Source organism: Gallus gallus, chromosome Z (genome assembly GCF_016699485.2).
Source record: "Gallus gallus isolate bGalGal1 chromosome Z, bGalGal1.mat.broiler.GRCg7b, whole genome shotgun sequence".
Taxonomy (NCBI): domain Eukaryota; kingdom Metazoa; phylum Chordata; class Aves; order Galliformes; family Phasianidae; genus Gallus; species Gallus gallus.
This window is the reverse complement of record NC_052572.1, coordinates 18222548-18241755: the sequence shown is the minus strand read 5'-3', so window position 1 is coordinate 18241755 and position 19208 is coordinate 18222548.

The window sequence follows — 19208 nt, the reverse complement described above, 5'->3', positions numbered from 1 at the left end:
GATTAGAAGTAATGTTAGCACTCTTGTCTGTTCCAAAAGATGTGGCTGTCTCAGCTGAAACGTGAAGTCAATCACTTGCAAACCTTTGCCACATCTTCTGACTTAGTCTTCTTTTGAAAATACAGCAAATGGAAATGAAACAGCAATGAGTTGCAATCAGGTTAATGATAAAATTAAAAAGTTCTATTGACAAACACTGCTGTGAATTTATGTGTTCAATCCAGCCAAGAAGTTTTAAAAGGAAGGATGTCTCAGGCTATGCAGCGTCCTACTGAGAAGCCCAGGTGGAATGGTTCCTTGTTTCTACTGCTCAATCATTCTCCTAAAGTGGTTCAGTGCAAATCCAGAGACTCCTTCTTCAGGGATGAACTCTTTGACTACCCACACAGCCACAGTGAATTACAGAACAAGTGGAATAGTTTCCTGGGACATTGCTGTGTGAGGTTGTTTTGTTTTGCTTTGCTTTTAATTTTCCTTCCGTTCCCTTCCCTTCCCTCTGCTTTCCTCCCCTTCCCTTCCCTTTCATTCTTTCAAGAACAGCATTTGGCTGAAAGCTGTCACTTGAAAACTACTTCATGAAAATATTGCATTTGAGGATGTTAGATTGTTAGATGGGTACAGGCATATTCACACAAAGGATCCCTTCAGAATACAACCCCTCATCCCCAAACCTGCAGGCAGGATGAATGGGAAGGTTTTCTATGAGTGTCCAGCACTTTAGCTCCCTGTGAGGCTTCCAGGTGACGCTGAAGAACTGTTTTGGTAGCAGACATATTGCTTGTTGGAGCCAAAAAAAAGTCATTTCATTACAGAGCTTGTCCTCAGTAATCAATAAGAAATAAATCTGCAAAAGCCTTTTTTCTTAAAACAGAGTCTCATGAGAGCAAAAAATAATTTTCTTTAAAACTTACACATTTTCATTGCATTTTCACTGCAAAATGATACCATCAAGTATAATTCTCAGCAGTAAGAGCAAACATTTTCTGTTTGAAGAAAAAGTATGCTTTTGTTTGAAAAGGAGAACATGGACGGTTTCTAATAAAAACAAATATATGGAGTGAAAGACAGTTTGGAGGCAGTTTGCACTCACCAGCTGTGTGAGGTCCTAAGTCTCTGTCCCTTCTTGCCCTTTTGCAAGTGCTGCCTGAAGTTGTTGTCTTGACCTGGACACAGGCCAGACAAGTGGCTGGGAACAATCTAAAGAGACAGTAGCAGGTCAGAGCACGGGTGCATACAGCCCTCTGCTCTGCCTCCAGCTGTGTAATGGGAAACGCCAGCCATGCAAGCAAACACAGCTGCTCTTTCTGTTCATCTCTCCTCACCTACCCCAGCAACCTCAGCTGGGTTGTTAGAGGGTACATGCTACTTTTGTGTCTGTTGGAACTTTTAGAATATTTCCAGGTACATTAAATTGACTAATCCATACTTGAATATGCTGATGCCATCTGCATTAGAGCCTTTTGCAACATCATATTCAGAAGTTCATTACCCACTGTGTAGAAAATGATTTAAACTGATCTCCCACCAACTCCCACAAGTGCCTGTAGTGCCTGTACCATGGGATTTAATGAATACAAATTCTGCATTAGGCTTGTCTCCTTTCTGATTCTGTAACCTTCTAGCATATTTCTCCAGCTTCTTTTTCTCTGAGATGAAATCTTATTACAGCCAGCATTTTATTATCTGCTCAGAAGACACTGATCTTGACTCCCATTGATCATTTTATCTGCCCTTTTTGTCTTGAGACATAGAGACCAGAACTGCACACAGCACTGATAATGTGCAGTTAGGAAAATGATCCTTCTTCCTGTAATCTCATCATTCTTCTAATACCAACCACTATTTTTTTCCCTTTTTTGACTGCTGCTGCTGTGTATTGCACAGAGATGTCAACAGTGTGTTCAATACCTGAGTTCAGCATCACACAAAGATGATATTCCCATAAAATTTTTACTTTGAAACTCACTAACTGCCTTTTTCCTTACTCACTCCATGTTGTAAGGTTCATTTGAGGCCATGTTTCATGAGCACGTTTGATTACTTGCTAGAATTTCATATAATCTACAGACATAGAGTCTTCATTGTTCACTCTTCTACCCAGCTCACTGATCGTGCTGTTGGAAAAAAAATTGATCCCTGAGGATCCTGCTGTTGCTCCTTCTTCATGATAGAAATTGAATATTAATCCCACCAAAACCCTGTCTTTTGCTGGATAGATATTCTACAGGAAAAAATGATTTGCCTCTACAGATAAAACAACACCAATGACACACCAGTGTTCGTTACTGACCATCACAATACTCTGTAATCGTGAACGTTTGTCCATGGAAAGTGCTCCCTTGAGAGAGCTACAATCTTATACAGTGAGTCAAATAGCTCAGAAATAAACAAAGTGTAAGGAGAAGTAACAAATGAAAAAGCACCTACTATTTCTACAGATTGGACTGCTTCCATCTTGTCCTCTTTAATGTAGGTGAGCACCACGTCCAGTAACAGTTCACCTCTCGTTGGTCTGTCTAAGACCTGGACCACGATGTTATACTCAACAGACTCCATGCATCTCCTGGATGGATTCCAAGCCTGACAGACAACTCTAAGAAGAGCTGGTGAAGGAATATATCCACACAAATATTTCACACACATTTAAAAAGCTCTGTGAGAGTATTTTCTGCTGATAAACTCCATCCATCTCTTCCCTTACCTCCCCAAAAATTTACCATCACTGTGCTTTTAATGATAACAGTGAAATTATGGCCACACAGAGGAGTCTGAGGTAGCTTTACTGCAGTACTACTACTCTTCAAAGCATTTTGTTTTCCTCAGTGAGACAGGATGATTTTTTTAGTCAGACTAGAGCAACGTTAATGGGAATTCAAACTTACGTTTAACTGGGCAGTTTAAGCAGGAGCAGTGTATCATGTTAGATTTCTCAAAGAGTATCTGAGAAGGTAACACTGCATGGAAGATTCCTTGAGGATCATCCTGGGACAAGCAGCATCATGCAAGCTGGAGCAGCAGGATCACAACCACAACACTTGCACATCCATCCCATAATGTATTGTCAGATCATGACTAAATCCTTATTACTAACTGATCTCTGAACATTTACTGACCCTGCTTGCAGTGCCCTAGCACATAGTGCTGTGTTTCAGACTAACAGGGTTGAAAAACAGCGCTCTTTCCATCATGAATATAGATGATAGCACCTAAATCCCATGGAGGTGCAACATGGGGTGACATCGTCCCTGCAGAACACTGGTCTCCGTATCAGGTCCTGAAAGTGAATTGCACCTAGTAGTATGCCTCTAACATCCTTCTCTGCTCTCCACAGCAATCCTTCACCTTCTGGAGGCCTTGGTTCCCTGCCAGGGCAGAAAGCTAAAATCCCTAGAGAAATCAGGCTGCCCTGGTGGAAAACCTTTTTGGGATAAAGGGGCTACAGTGGTGGAAGAAAAGCAAAGGGACAGTTGTGCTCCCAGACACAGTGTTCTGAGAACAGCATCCTCTGTTCAACACTAGCAACAGCATGGTGTTTTGGAGTAGTAGTGGAATGGAGGTCAGACTGTTAAAGTCGTGAATTCATTCAGCCAGCTGCAGATTACAGATCTGCAGTAAGCAAAATTCCTCTTCATGTTTGTAAAATCTGAGCTAAGAGGAAGTCAGCCAGGTTTCATCCTGACCATGCAGATCTGATCCAAAGCACTAATAAAGATCACTGGTAGAAATGGTCAGAGTAATGTTCTAATTGCCTTGGATTTCTGCTTCACATTACAAAGAGACAAATTAGCAGCACAGTAGAAGTTCTAGGCATGTGCTTTTAAACAACAGAATTAATAGATAACACGGTTAGTGGAGATCAGTAAACAGGATGTTTCCCCAGAGTAATCTGTCAGTGGCTCTACCAGCTAAATTTAAACTGCTTAACAAGAATAGTTTGTCCACAGCAGCAGCATATTGAACTGCAGTTTGTCATAGGCTTAAGGCTCAACTATGTGACCTGTGTTTGCAATGAAATTTAATTCGCATTTGACGTAGAAGGCTAGGACAAAGTCATTTGTACCACATAAGCTGTGTGCAGGACGTCAGCAAGAAGTCAGCATGCTGAATAACCAAAGCAAAGCACCTGCTAACCCCAGAGCTGACGTCCGTGCCTTGAGCAACGAGCTTCTGGGTATCTTGAGGGCAGGGCAAATAAGCAGAAACAGTGCCATTATCACAGCACCAGTGGTGACTGTGGAACCTCCTACTTATATGAGCAAGATGGAGAGGGCTTTCTTCACAAAGAATTTCTCGTGAATTTTCATTTTCTCACATGTGAAGTCAAGTTTGTCTGCCTAATATGTAGCATCCAGATATGCTGTACTGGTGCTGTTTGTGCGAAGTCAGAGGTTGACCCTACACACAGATGCTTGAATGTCTCAGGTCCTTTTCACAAAGCTTCTTTCTGTGAAATGAGAGCCAGTCATCAAGCAGGCTGTTTGCCTGTATATACTAAGTGCATCAGAAATGCTAAAATTAACTACTCAGGGCTCAGGGAATGCCTTATTCAGACTAATTTTCACTAGTGAGCACAACACTGATGGCTAAGAACATACCCCCAGGGAAGTTTGAAGCATGCCGCAACAATTCACATGTAGAGTTTTATAGCATCTTTTAGATTTATGAGAAGCAGGGGAGGGAACATCCTATCCTACTACAGCAACACTGCCTGTCCTGAGATGGAGACTATCTGCTTGGAAGAGGAGAGCAGCCTCTTCCTCATGGGTTGGAAACATTTATTGTACAGCTGTTTAAAAACCAGGCCTTATCTCTACCTCTTTAATCCTCTTGCTCCCTAGGGTCACTGGATAACCCAGCCCCATCTCGCAGGTTTTTATCCTGTGATGCCACCTCAAGCTACCTTTGTGACTCCCACCACCAATAGACTGACACTATTGCAAGTTCTAGCTGACTGCACATTGCCTTGCTGGTATTGAATGATTGTGTGATGTTTCACTTCTGTGTTCTCTCCTTTTTTTAAAAATGTTTGCCTTCATGTGAATAACAAATACTTTTCTTCTTTTTCTTAGTTTATGCATCCAGTCCTACCTACACATTACATGAAATCTACGATCCTTCAAAGATAATACTTGCTTAATCTTTTAAATCTGCTCTGAGATTTGATAAGGGAGAAATATTTCCCCATATTACAAGTAAGGAAATATCGCAGCAGAGAGCCATGACTCAAGAGCACAAGGTAGCTCTTTAACAAATTCAGTCCCTCTGCCGAGGTCACTGTATAGAAGCAATGCTGCTGACCTCCCCTAAATATGGGCGAATGGCTTGTTTACTATACCAGTTAGGAACAACTCCTTGATTTCCTTGAACTGGACCTGCATCAAAACCACTTTTCTTTACCTTTCATACACACTGATAGCAAGTGGGCATCTATCAGCACCAATTGCCGAAGTGTGGACACTGAGATGGGCAAAGAATTTGCATTTCTCCAGGCATGAATGTATTCAGCACAGGACCAGATGAAATTAATATATACCAGTCTTATGGCCTGTAAGAGAGGCAAAGAGGCGAGAGAAGGCGGAGTCCAGGAACCTGTATAAAATGGCTAGGTTCTTCTGTACAAAAAATATCTTCGTATATCATATTGCCATACCTAACGTGGAAGAATTGATTTTGGTGGAAGAAGTGACTTTAACAGGAAAACTTTTCAACAATAACATCCACTGACAAGGTGCCAGTAATTACTGCACTGCCATAAAAGTTGTTATTTTTGAGCCAATGCCATGCAAGAGCCTTACTTTCCATGTCTTCTGCAACATGTGCCAGCTCTTAGAGGAATTGCAGATTACTTCTGATCAAGGAATTTTTGATGTATAGCAAATCACATGAGGCACAAGAACACTGGTCTGTGTGGGATTCCTTTTGGCATCCCTCTTTCTGCAAGGAGGAAGGATTGCCCAGGAGGGGAAGGGAGGAGGACTTCTGACTACCTTTTCTGTCCTTGCTTTTACTCAGGTCTCCACAGAGGCAAAAAATATCCTGCGTACTTAAGGAAATAATAAATGCCATAAAATGAAGCCTACATAACCATATGACCAAGCCAAAAAATGCATTTGGTGTAAGAAAACGCTTAACAAATTTTATCCAGACTGCAAAAACACTCAAGCTAAATAAAAGTCCAACAAAAGAGATTTTTTGTTGCAAATTAAACGTCTCTGGATTTTCGGAATTTAGAGTTCCGAAATAAAGAGACAATATCAGTGGCTTTATAGACTGCATTTTTGTTCCAGCTACTGGGAAACACTCTGAAGTGAAAGAATAGGTAACAGCTAGTGAACTTCGTCCTTTCTCAAGCTCACAGAGACCTTCAGAAAAAAAAAAGTGTTAGCTTTGTGACAAACATTTTCTTCTATTTCGATACACACAGGATGCTGCTATAACAGTAAAGAGAAACATTTCATATTTTCTTTCCCCTCATCTTTTCAAAAAACAAACAAACAAAAAAGAACATTTCAGAACATCATGGGGCAGACATACATCCTAATCAATCTATCATATTTCTTCTGTTACTGCCATGTAGTTCAAGCTGCCTTGAGCATGTGAGCATCCTTATGTGTGGCTGATGACACCGTTCAGGTATATCATTAGAGCAGCTGTAAGGCCTTTCAGTACTAGGATTAATTCCATTCATTGAGTGTTTACTATATCCCCACTACAACCCCAATGCCAATCCATAGTATCATCAGCCAGCTCTTGTTTAATCAACTGGTCCATAGCTTAGCTGAACAAAATCAGTAGGCAAAACTAGCATGCTTTGTATGATGGCCATGATGACATTAATGCACAGTCCTGGCCTTGGTTTGGCAGATAGAGCCTTGGCTTATGACAACACATTGCTTAAAAAACTAAGAGGAGAGTGTTTAAGGAAGAACAGTGATGAAACAGCATTAGAAATACTGTAACTGATTTTCTTCTGCACTGGAGTTATCACATTACCCTGGTTAAGAATGTTGTATCTGCTACGGGCAATAAACTACAGCTAGAGAAAAAGAGGTAAAGAAAGTGTGTCAAAACACTTCATTTTCTATGAGAAAAAAGAAGAAACATTTCTCCTTTGAACATAAAAATAGATTATCACATAGTCTACAGCTCCCAAATAGTTGTCTCTTGCAGGTAGCCCAGATGAGTGCACAGCTGTAAGAAGCGAGGGATAGGAAGGATAGAAAGTTGTAGGCAATACATTGGAAAGAAGTTTCCTTTAAGTATACTATATGCCAGACAGAAAGTCACTGAGCCCTTCCCTTTTTGTTGTTCTTGGTAATGTACTCAATGAAATCAAAGGCCAAATCTTAGACACCCACAAAATGAAAACAAGCCAAGGGATTCTGGAAAAAAATAATCCTAGATGACTCATGTAAACAGCTTGTTGGAGAGGCAAATAAGCCTCAGATAACTAAGCAAGATTCTAAAAAGAAGAAATTTATGTGAATGACGTCAAATGCATTTGCAGTTAAAAGAATGAGAGAGGAAGGACTTTATAGTCTCTGTTCCTCAGGACAGAGAGTGATTACCACACCTGAGGACTGAAAAATGAGTCACTGGATGACATCTGACAAACCCTGACTCTGAAGGTACGTAGTGCCTACTGAGGGAAAAGACCATCTGACTAGATCAGCTGTCAGTTTTGGCAATAGTAACAACCCTTGCACTTTTCCTCAGCTATCCTTAGACAAGAATTAAGACTGTCACATTATGTTACCTTCTTTCCTACTTCCCGATGACCATTTGTATTTATGTGTGCCTGTTTTCCTGTGACATAAAGAGAAGCTGACTGAGAAGAATCAAGGAGAAACTGAAGAAACCATATGACCCAGCAAGTAACTAAACAGTATGCATCCACACTAAAACCCGCTGATAGATCACAGCTTCCAGACAGTTGGGATTTTTTTACCAAATGATGCTCATTTGTCACAACAAGGAGAATAGACTCACCTTCCAAGACATCAGGCAGGTGGCTACTGCCACAACACCCAACTATGATTTACACCTCTTATCACAAAACAGTCACATAGCACTCAATTCTCTTATGCACAGACAAATTTGTCAATAAGGTGAGACTGACTTGTCCATTACGTGTAATGAGAACAACATGGAGTTAATTCACCATGCAGAAAAGAGATTACTGATCCAAAAGACTGTTGATGGCTAAAGAAAAGATTAACAAGGCAGCACAAAAAAAAAAAAAAAAAAAGCAAACAGCAATGAAAAATCCAAATAAATCTTAGCAGCTGCAGATGAAGTTTTGCCCTAGTTTATTGTAAAATTTTCTACAGTATTTCTCACTATGAACATTTACCTTGATTTTCACTTACAGAAGTGCATTTTACAAGGAAACTGTTGCGCAATTTATTACCAAGTACTTATCAAATCATAGGTGGCATCTTCAAACCTATCACAAAATATCAGTTAGACAAGCCAGGATGTACTACACAGGTTGCTCTGAATGCTTTCTATTTATTCCCATAGAAACTACAACAGATACAAAAAAAGCATAATAATAGTGCTTGATAGAGCAAATTCTCAGCTACAAAATGCTTTTTCAACATAGCCACCACCATTAGCTATACATTTTTGCCTACAATGAACAAGAGCTTGCATGCCACTCTTGTAAAAATCTGCACAGCTGCTATGACAGTGTTATTGCTAGGAAAATGTTGCCCACACAGTCCATCCTTCATTGGCTCGAACAGATGGAAGTCAGAAAGTGGCAAATCCAGGTTGTATGGTACATATGGTAGGACAGTCCATCTAAGACTGGCAGTGAGTTCCATGGTCTTCAAACTAGTATGGGGCCTGAGGTTACTGTGTTGCAAGAGAAAGGTTGTCTTATTCTCTGGCCTGACTCTGGAAATTCAAGCCTTCAGCTCAGTCAGCATCTCAGTGTAGTGATCAGAGCTGACAGTTTGTCCAGGTTCCAGGAAATCCAGAAGGATCACCTCTTTCCTATTCCAAAAGACAGTGCACATTATTCTACTTGCTGAGGAGGGCTGTGTCTTGAACTTTTTCTTTAGTGGGGTCCCATGTTGCCATGACTGCCATTTTGACTCTGGCTTACGGTGGTGACAACATGTCTTTTCACCACTAGTGATGCAAGCCAGGAAACTGCCACCTTAAGCCTCATATTGGTTCAATAGTTCCAGACAAATGTATATACGGTGTTTTTTCTGATCCTGTGTGAGTATTCGTGGGATCCACCTGGCACAAATTTTCAATATTCCAACATTGTCACCATTGTTGCCAGTGCATCAAAGCTGATATTCAGCTCTGTACACAGTTCCCTGGTTGTAATCCATCAATTATTGTGGATGAGCTGACTGGGACATTTCATGGTGCGACAGTTGTGTGTGGCTGTTAGGAACATGGTTCATCTTTCACACTGCTGTTGCCACTGCTGAAATGCGCCACCCACCACCTTACTGTGCTACAGCCACACTTTGGGCTCCAACGGCGCTCAGCCAGTGAACGTCAGTGGGTTCCTTTTTTTATTATTATTATTATTTTGAATGGAGGAATTCAATGACACACCATCATTTCATACACATTTCCGTGATGCCATTTTGTCAGAGTGCCCCTCTGCTGTCATCTGTTATACAGCAACAAAATGTAACAGAATATTGGCAGGAAGGTTCAACCTCTTCTGCCATACTGCCAACACCTGTCTCTGATGTCATGGGCCAATGTCATAAAATAAGAGGCATCACTTTCAGAGCAAGTTTAGCTCACAAGTTAATTATAAAGCATTATCCATATCAGGATTTTACAGTGGGTGGGTAGCATGGATTCCACAGGGATAGCAGGATGCAGGGAGAAAACCATCTTTTTATTCTTTGCTTGAGATGAATATCTCTGGAAACACAACAAGAAAGGCAGGTTCAAAATTGGAGAAACTTGATAAACAGCGTGGGGCCACACCAAAAGATGAATATGTCATTTGTATATGATGTAAATCATGCTGTCTGAAATAAGAAAAAAATGATAAGTACAAAGCAAAAATGTGAACTGAAGAAAAAAAAAAACTTGCTCTGAGTCATTAATTATGAATTCTCCTGAATTCTAGTGACCCAAGTGATGAACTGAGTGATTAAAATCACTCTTGTTTTCTGGCCTAGGAGGGAAAATAAGAATAAAACATTTTGTTTCATCTGTGATATCTGTGTCACATGGAAAGGTTACAGTCCTGATTTTCTCTCTTCAGACACAGCACAGAGGCCTCCGTACCAGAGCCTGGCTGAGTCAATATTCCATGGAGTGTATCTGTCTTGACACAAGCCTCCCCAGACAGGATGAATTTTAGCCTAAACAGAAGATCAAAGAAAATCAAGGAGCAAGCTGTAACTCTCATTTGCTTCCCAAGTGGCTTCAGAGGGCAAGGCAATACCATGACATGGTGAAGTAAGTGGGCTGGGCATAGGCTGTTCTGGAGCAGCTTCTGCACTCAGGTTCCTCCACAGTCTTGACATCTAGAACACCAAAACATGCGAAAATAAAGAACACATAACTATCTGAGCAAATGAGAGATAAACTGTGTTTCCTTTCTCAGAGGACAAGTCAAGGTCTTTTTGCTGTTCTCTGAAGAACTGTGATGCACACCAGTGGGCTTGCTGACTCCTTTCCCTGCAGCATGACCCAGCCAACAGCTCTGCTGCTGCTCCAGTGCTGGAATTGCTGTTCAGTCACAAGCACTATCTTCACCCTCAATATCAGACATTATTACCTTTATTCATACCACTCCCTCTCTCTTAGTCCCTCTTTCCAGCTGAAGATATAACCCCTGTTTAACTCCTGGAGAAGTAGGAGGGGGAAAATAACATTTGTGATGTAAGCAGACCCTTGCCAAATTAAAATATAAAAGACAGTTTCTCCCTGTTGCAAAGACAAACAGTGTCTGTGGGCATTAAATGCCACTCTGAAATGCTACAGGCCACCAAACTCAGGTTAATGCAGACTGACCTAGGAAAAGGGTTGTCCCCTCCTCCCAGGAGGTCAGGTCTACTTCAGAGCACTCCATTTGCCATGTCCCTGCTGGGTGCTGTAATGCTGGCAAAACTTCCACACCTTTGCTATGCATTTATTTCCTTCAGTGCCCATACCAAGTACAGGAGAAAAGGATGTTTATGCACTTTTCCAATATCTGAGTTTTCTTCTGTTTTTTTTCTTTTTTTCTTTTAGCATAGGGTAGCAGTAATGGAGGACACCGCTGACTAGCTATCAGCTGAGAGTAAGGAAGTGGAAAATTCTTTAGCACTAGACTAATGGTGAGATTTAATTAAGTTGCCTTCTGGAATTCACCACTGGAATGTGAAGATGCCTGCTACTGCAGCTGGCCTATTCCAGAGGCAATTAATGGGACTGTGCTGAAAATTATTTTTTGCCATGCTCCAAGTATTCTATGGAAAACATGAAACAACAAAAGGAAGAATCATATACCGTCCTTTTGGGCTTCAATGAAATATTCCCTTTTGCTTTTCCCTTTCTTTGTCTTTTGTTGTTGTTGTTGTTTGTTTTTGTTTTTGTTTTGTTTAATCATTATATAAAATGGAGCAGCCATCAAAATCCAGAGGTTTTCCAAATAAAATACAAAAACTGGGAAACAAAGAATCCAATAGAATTTGACCCTCTGGGTGCTACATCAGAATTGATCAATTTTCTGGTGTTTGTTTAAATTACTGTTGTCTTCTCCTGAATTCTAGCCCGCATTTCTGTCTAAACCTCCACCCTCTGAGTCCAATGAAGAGGCACCGTATGCCACAGGATCAGGAGGAGAGCTGTTGAAGCTAAATCAATTGTTTCATTCTTCATCAAATACCATGTTATCTCCACTTAGCATTGGCCCTCATCTCTCCTTTGAAGATTTTGATAATTTTCCCTGCTCTTTTCCTCGTTGCCATTCTCAATAATACCTAGTCTAAAACCATATATTTCCCTTCTGCCTTGCCTTTGGGCTCTACCCAGCTGGGCTATGTGTTCCAGTGCCAACAAACTTCATGAGAAGTTTTTTATTATTTGGGCGGGCTTAAGGGTATCAGGCTCAATTTTGCATTTAGAAAGACATACCTACTTGCAACAAATACAAATCAATATGTTAGCATAAACTAGGTTCATTTCAATGCACTTTTAAGGGAAAACGATACATATTTTGAGAAATATGAGGAGCACTAGCATTGTGTTTCTGCTCAACCCCCCAAAAAGAGCAAGGTAACAGAGAAACACCCGAAAAAGAAACACTTGCCCAACAGTTATGTCCACAGAAGGATCTGCTTTTCAGAAACACTTAGACATACTGGAAAGAGTCCAGTGGAAGTGCTGTAGGGGCTAGGGCACCTTTCCTCTAAGGAGAAGCTGAGAGAGCTGGAACTATGTAGCCTCAAGAAGCAGCAGCTCATGGGGTTCTCACCAATTTCTATGATTAGCTTAATGGACATTGGGAAGAGGACAGAGACAGGCTTTTTGCAGTTGTGCCCACTGCCAGCACAAGAGGCCATGGCCAAAAATTGTAATACAGGAGGTTCCTTCTGAATACCAAGAAGCAATAATGTACTGTGCTAGTGGGTGAGGTCTGGCACAGGTCACCCAGAAAGATTGTGGAGTCTTCTCCTCAGAGACCTTCAAAATCCACCTGGACCTTCTTCTCAGCAGTCTGTTCTGGGTGCCCCTGTATGAGCAGGAGTTGGACCAGATGGACTCAGAGGACCCTTTCAACTTCAACAATTCTGGGATTCTGTGAACCCAAAGAACTGTATTCAAACTGCAACAAACTGCTCAGTCCAATCTGCACCAATGCAGCCATGTCTTCATGGTAGGTTGAGAGCCAGCATTATCTCCCCATTGCACACCCTCTACATGCACTCTTAACACTGTCAGACACAGACGAGACCTGAAATCCATCTATGTGCCCTTCACTAAAAATAATTAGCATTTATTGTTCAACTACATCCTTCAGTCCTTCAGAATAAGAATTTATCTCTCAACCCCACACTCTGTTGTCTTCCACCCATCCTTCACTATGCTTCTTCCTACATCTCACATTGCTTGCATTAAATCTCATTAATACAAAGATAGACAACTGCCTAAATTAGAGATATTTCTAAGCTAATTTTGTTTGGGGCTGGAAAGGCATATGGTTTCTACTGAACCTTTTGAAAGTTATTTTAACTCAGAGAAAATATTCTGTTGTAATTGTCAAAGTTTGTTTAAAACAAATGAACAAAACAAAACAAAACAAAAAGAAGAAAGAAAACCACCTTAAAATAATTACTGTAATAAGAGCCAAAATTCAGTATCAACAAATACAACAGAAGGTAATGTGATTTATAATAGTATATATATATATTAGTATATATAGTATATATTATACTATACATATATAGTATTTTCCTCACACTTTTTGCAATGTATGCCAGCTAAGCTCTGCAATACAAATACATCCATTCATCCAAGAAAATAATTGCCACTGAAAACTGAATTTCTAACATTGTCTTTATTTGTATACTTGTCCAAACAACTATATCCGGAATTACCTTTTTACTCTATAACACACTGAGATTGTTTGTATATACTATTAGTCACTAAATATGGATCTCAAAACCCAGCTCAACCAGATAGTCCTTCAGCTTCAAAAATTAATATCAAAGTTACCCAGAAGATGAACAGGTGCTGGAGCACCTGTCCTGTGAAGAAAGGCTTAGGTAGTTGGGCTTATTTTGCTTGGAGAAGATAAGGCTCCAGGGAGACCTCATTGTGGCCTTCCAGTACTTAAAGGGAGGGAGACCCGCTTTTTACACAACTGAATAGTGATGGGACAAGGGAGAATGGATTAAAACTAAAGGAAGGGAGATTTAGATTAGATGTTAGGAATAAATTCTTTACTCAGGCACAGGTTGCACAGAGAAGCTGTGGGTGCTCCATCCCTGGAGGCATTCAAGGCCAGGTTGGATGAGGCCCTGGGCATCCTGCTGTAATTGGTGGCAGCCCTGCCCATGGCAGTGGGGTAAGAACGGAACAGGCTCTAAGATCCCTTTCAGCCCAAACCATTCAGTGATTCTATGATTCTATGATTAGATTATACATGCACAGATAACTATGTACAATGTCTAACAGTTACACATGAATACATAAGGCTTTTGTATGTAGTCTTAAGAATTGCCTTTTATGTTTCTTTAATATACCCACAAATGTTTTTACTATAAATATTTATGAGTAACTTCTAAAAAACAGTGTATAGAGAAGCACTGGACATAAATTTTACACACGTACACTGGGGACTTGTCACACAAATTGAGCAATTCCAATGCAATACCATTAATTGAAGACTTGCAAGAACAATGCAGCAGAATCTGGCTATATATATATTTTATGCATATTTAATTCAAAAGAAAACATATATTTTTAAAATTTAGAAATGAAAAAATTTTTCCTCTAAAGAATTGCATGTCATTCTGATGAGAAAATCAAACTGTCCAAAGAAACTCTCTTCAACATCTCATAATATAACACAGCACTGTACTGCCATTTGAATTCAAGTTTGCTCAGTGTTTCCAATACTAAAACAAAATTTTAATGGGGTTAGATTAGAGCTTTGGCTAAAATTATCTCAGACCCAAAGTTTTGGCATAAGAAAAATCAAATCAGAAGCAATGTATTTTCAGCAAAATTTGAAAAGTCTATGTTAAACATACATAGCTCATTTCTAGATTATAGGGATGTAAGAAAGCTGCTTTAGCATGTGGTTTCAGTTATCAAATGGAAATTCTTTGGGACGTAAGTTATAGTAGGGATGAGACATGAGGCCCATGTACACTATCGGTTACTACGTTAAATATTTATTACCAGAAAAATCAGTAAGACTCTAATTGTGACGTAGATTGTTTACTTTCTCTTGTCAGTAGCATCTCTGCAGCTTCTCAAGGGTAGGTCAGCACTTCAGCACAAGGCTCCAATGATAAGTGGCAGATAATGAATTTTGCATCAGTGGACAAAGGGGAAGTGACTGATGTCACACAGCTGGACTTCTGCAAGGCCTTTGATGTGGCATGCCACCACAGCCTTATTTCTAAATTGAAGAGATGTGGATTTGAAGGGTAAACTATTTGGTGGATAAGGAATTGATTGGAAGGTCATAGCCAGCGATCTGTGGACAACGGTTCCATGCCCAGGTGCAGACCAGTAACAAGCAGTATCTTCCAGGGGTCTGTCTTGGATCTGGTACACCTTAAGATCTTTACCAGTGACAGAGATGATGGGATTGAGTACATCCTCAGCAAGTTCACTGATGACACCAAGCTGGGTGGTGCAGTTGATACAGCAGAAGGAAGGGATGCCATCCAGAGGAAGCTTAATAAACTTAAAAGATGGGCCCTTGTGAACCTAATGAGGTTCAACAAAGCAAAGTGAAAAGTGGACATGAGTCAGGGTAATCCTGGATATGTATACAAACTGGGAGAATAAATCCTTGAGAGTAGCCCTGACAAGAAGGACTTACAGGTCCTGACTAATGAAAAACTTAACATGAGCCAGCAGTGTGCACTTGCAGACCAGAAGGCCAATGTATCCTGGTTCCTCCAGAAGAGTGGTGGCCAGCAGGGAGAGGGAGGTGATCGTCCCCCTCTACTCTGTCCTCAAGAGGACGCATCTAGAGTGTTGCATTCAAGTCTGGGGTCCCCAAGGCAAGAAAGATGAGGAGCTGCTGGAGTGGGTCCAAAGGAGGGCTAAGAAGATGATCAGTGGGCTGGTGCACCTCTCCTGTGAAGACAGGCTGAAGAAACTGGGCTTGCTCAGCCTAGAAAAGAGAAGGCTGTGGGAGATCTCATTGTGGCCTACCAGTATTTAAAGGGATCTTATAAACAGGAAGGAAATCAACTTTTTCCCAGGTAGATAGTGATAGGACAAGAGGAAACGGTTTTAAACTTAAAGGAAGGGAGATTTAGAGTAGATGTTAGGGTGAAGTTCTTCACTGAAGAGCGAATAGGTGCTGGAACAGGCTGCCCAGTGATGTTGTGGATGCCTCATCTCCACAGGTGTTTAAGGCCAGGTTGGATGGGGCCCTGGGAAACCTGATCTAGTACTTGTTCTAATGACTGGCAACCCTGCCTATGGCAGGGGGGTTGGAACTTGATGATCCTTGGGGGCCCTTCCAACACAAGCCATTCTATGACTCTAAGAAAAGCTCAGCTCCCACCTCTAATAAAGGTGCTGTGCTGCCAGCTGGGGAAAGTGAACTGAAATGTCTGACTTATCCATTTATTTATTTATTATTCTAAAGAGAGCAGGTACTTTTTCTGCCTGTCTTACAGAGCTCAATCTGAAACCTGCCACCACCCACACTTGACTGCACATTGCTATTTATAGCCCATTTGAACTTTATTAAATGGAAGGTATTGCTGGTGTAGGAGGAAAAAGTGAGATATTTCATTCATGCAGTCCTAATTCTGTATGGAAAATGCAGGAAGCCCTGATAATCTTCTAAGACAGCAAGCAACAGCAACTGGCTGTTTATATTCTGTCTTCCCTTCTAGCAGTATTGATCTTAAAACCACTTTTTTCCTAATTTGGTTTCAGGGCCATCTTACTAGCACTCATCTGGGCTATGCTCCTCTTGCAGAAGACTGGGCTATGCTTCCTTTTTTTTTCTGCTTATTTTTAAGGTGCACAGATTTTTAAAATGTTGATATAAGGAGAGGAATGTTTTGGGGACTGCAAGAGTCATTTCATCCCACGAAGCAACTTTTCAGTCTCTCTGACCACATCACTACATTTCAGTGAGCTGTCAAGACTCCTAACAATATCTCTAATTAGGTGAGAAGCAGAAGGGAATGGAAATATTTCAAAGAAAACAGCTGAAGTAGAATAATAGCAGTCTCCTCCTTAGAAGTCTCTACAGAGCCTGAGATGTCACATTAAATGTTGATGACTGTTTTCTTCTAGAAAAGCCCTCAGAGTCCCAGAGGTATCTCACATACCATGATACGACAGCTGATGCTAAAACACTACTTCATCTATTATTGAAGAGTGAAGGAAACAGTTATGTAAGGCTGTTTAACTACTTAGAGTTGTTTGGAGGTCTACAGCATATAAACAAAGTTTTTTCCACTCCTCCAGTTATACCAGCTTCTTTTTGAAATGCACTCACTTACTGCAAAAGCTCTTGCCTGCTTCCAGGCCCATCTCACCCGGCACTTTGAGGGCACACAGCCCCAGAAGCTGTACAGGTCCTCAGGAGATTTACCACTCAACAAGTCCCTTCTGCCATGGACCACTGCAGGGCCAACCCACACCAATATGGTTTGAAGGAACACTGCTGATCTCTAAGATGAGCTCATATCATTAAGTCAAAGCTCCTCATTTTACCATGAATTGGCTTCTTTTTTCGCTTTTGAAACTGACTCAAGTCCTAAGGGTGCTGGTATCAAAGCCTTGCTTTTGGAGGTCTCTGTGCTTGGACTTTTAGTCATGGCCCTCTCAGGCCCATCTCCTAATGTTGCTGAGAACAGCATTTCTCCTCATAGCAAGGTCCCAGGGTAATACCAGTGACCAACTACCTGTGAGCAGCATTACCATACCACTATGCCTTGTTCCTTCCATAAACATCACCTGTGCCACCTTAATGACTGCTGACACAGAAAAAGCAAAGCACCTTTGCAGCAAAGGCAGGACAAATTTCAGTCAGGCCAGCACTGCAGCTGTACATGCCACGCTGCTCTCCTCCCACAGGGGTTTATACATCCAAAAGCATTTTTAGCATATCAGTGGGCAGCTGCTACCAAGGCAATCTGATTATCTGTGAAGGAATTGAGCACCACCCTGAATTTTTCTCAGAGTCATGACACCTTCCAGACTAAAAAAAAAAAAAAAAAGTACTGAAAAAGGTGTTTCACGTGCAATGTCTGAGCATGGGAAAAAGCATCAAATGTTTCACAAGAGTTGAAGAAACAGGATGAACATTCCTCTACCAGAGCCCAGAAGTGGGATATATCTTGAGGAGCACTCCACGACACTTGTTTTCCAGTTTCTGGTTCTGAATTCTCTGGCTATGTCTCAAAACTCCTATCAAACACAATCTGTTTGTGTTACTCTAAGGGAAGTACAGTTTAAGCTTCAGACTGACCTCCAGGCAGAACTACCACAGGGAAGTCATGTCTAGGAGATATAAACTTGCAAGTGTTCTCATGTTCAAGGGAAAACTTTACAGTAAGTGAAGGAAATCCAATAAAGTAATTTAAAAATAAATCTGGGAAATTGGCATTGTCTTCATTGTCTTCAGGAGGAACCAAAACATGCTGCACCTCACTGATATGAAGTATGAACTGTGTCCTTCTCAGTAGGTATCATTCAGGAGTCACAAAGGAATGAGATCAGAACCAGAAGGAGTGTCTTTTCAAACTGAGGTCCCATTAATCTCTAAGAACATTAAAAAGCTCTTCATGAAGAATAACTATGCACAGATTAATGTTCACATGTGCCTGACTGGTCAAGCAAATCCCTCATGTTCTCACAGCTACTGCAGTCAGGAAGATTCAGCAAGTAAAATTCTATTTCAAAAAGGTGCAAGAAATTCTAAGAATAAAGCATAAGGAAAACAATTATCCTGTTTTGCTGGAGGGAAGGGCATGAGGGATTGGAAAAGAGGCTGAAGACTGGAGAGGTTAAGGATGATGGCTTACCTCATGTAGTAAGTAGCTCCACAGGCTGTGATTTTAGCTGTCTGGCATACAGTTCTGAAGAGGAACTGCATTCATCTGCCACAGTGCTGTGCTTTCCTGGATCTTCAGACCCACCATCTGCTCTGAGTCCCAGAGCAACCAAAAAACAGGCCATGGTTCTTGGGCTTTACAGAAGGATGTACAGGCTAGCAATGCCATATCACATACAAAAATCTTGGGTGAATAACCCTGGTGGTAATGAATACCGATTTTAATTGACCAATTAAATTGTCTTTCCTAATCAGGGAGTAAGTAAAATTCAAGTGGACTCCTCTATGGCAAAGAAGACAATTAAAAAGCCAGGAGATAGCAGGGATTTTAATGATCTTGAAGAAAAATCCAAGAAAATTCTTAAAACAAACAGGTAATCAAACAAGCATGGGGAGTAACATTACCAATTCATTAGCCATGGCCATGTGCAATTTGTGGGTATAAGTCCTGCTGATATACAGTCAG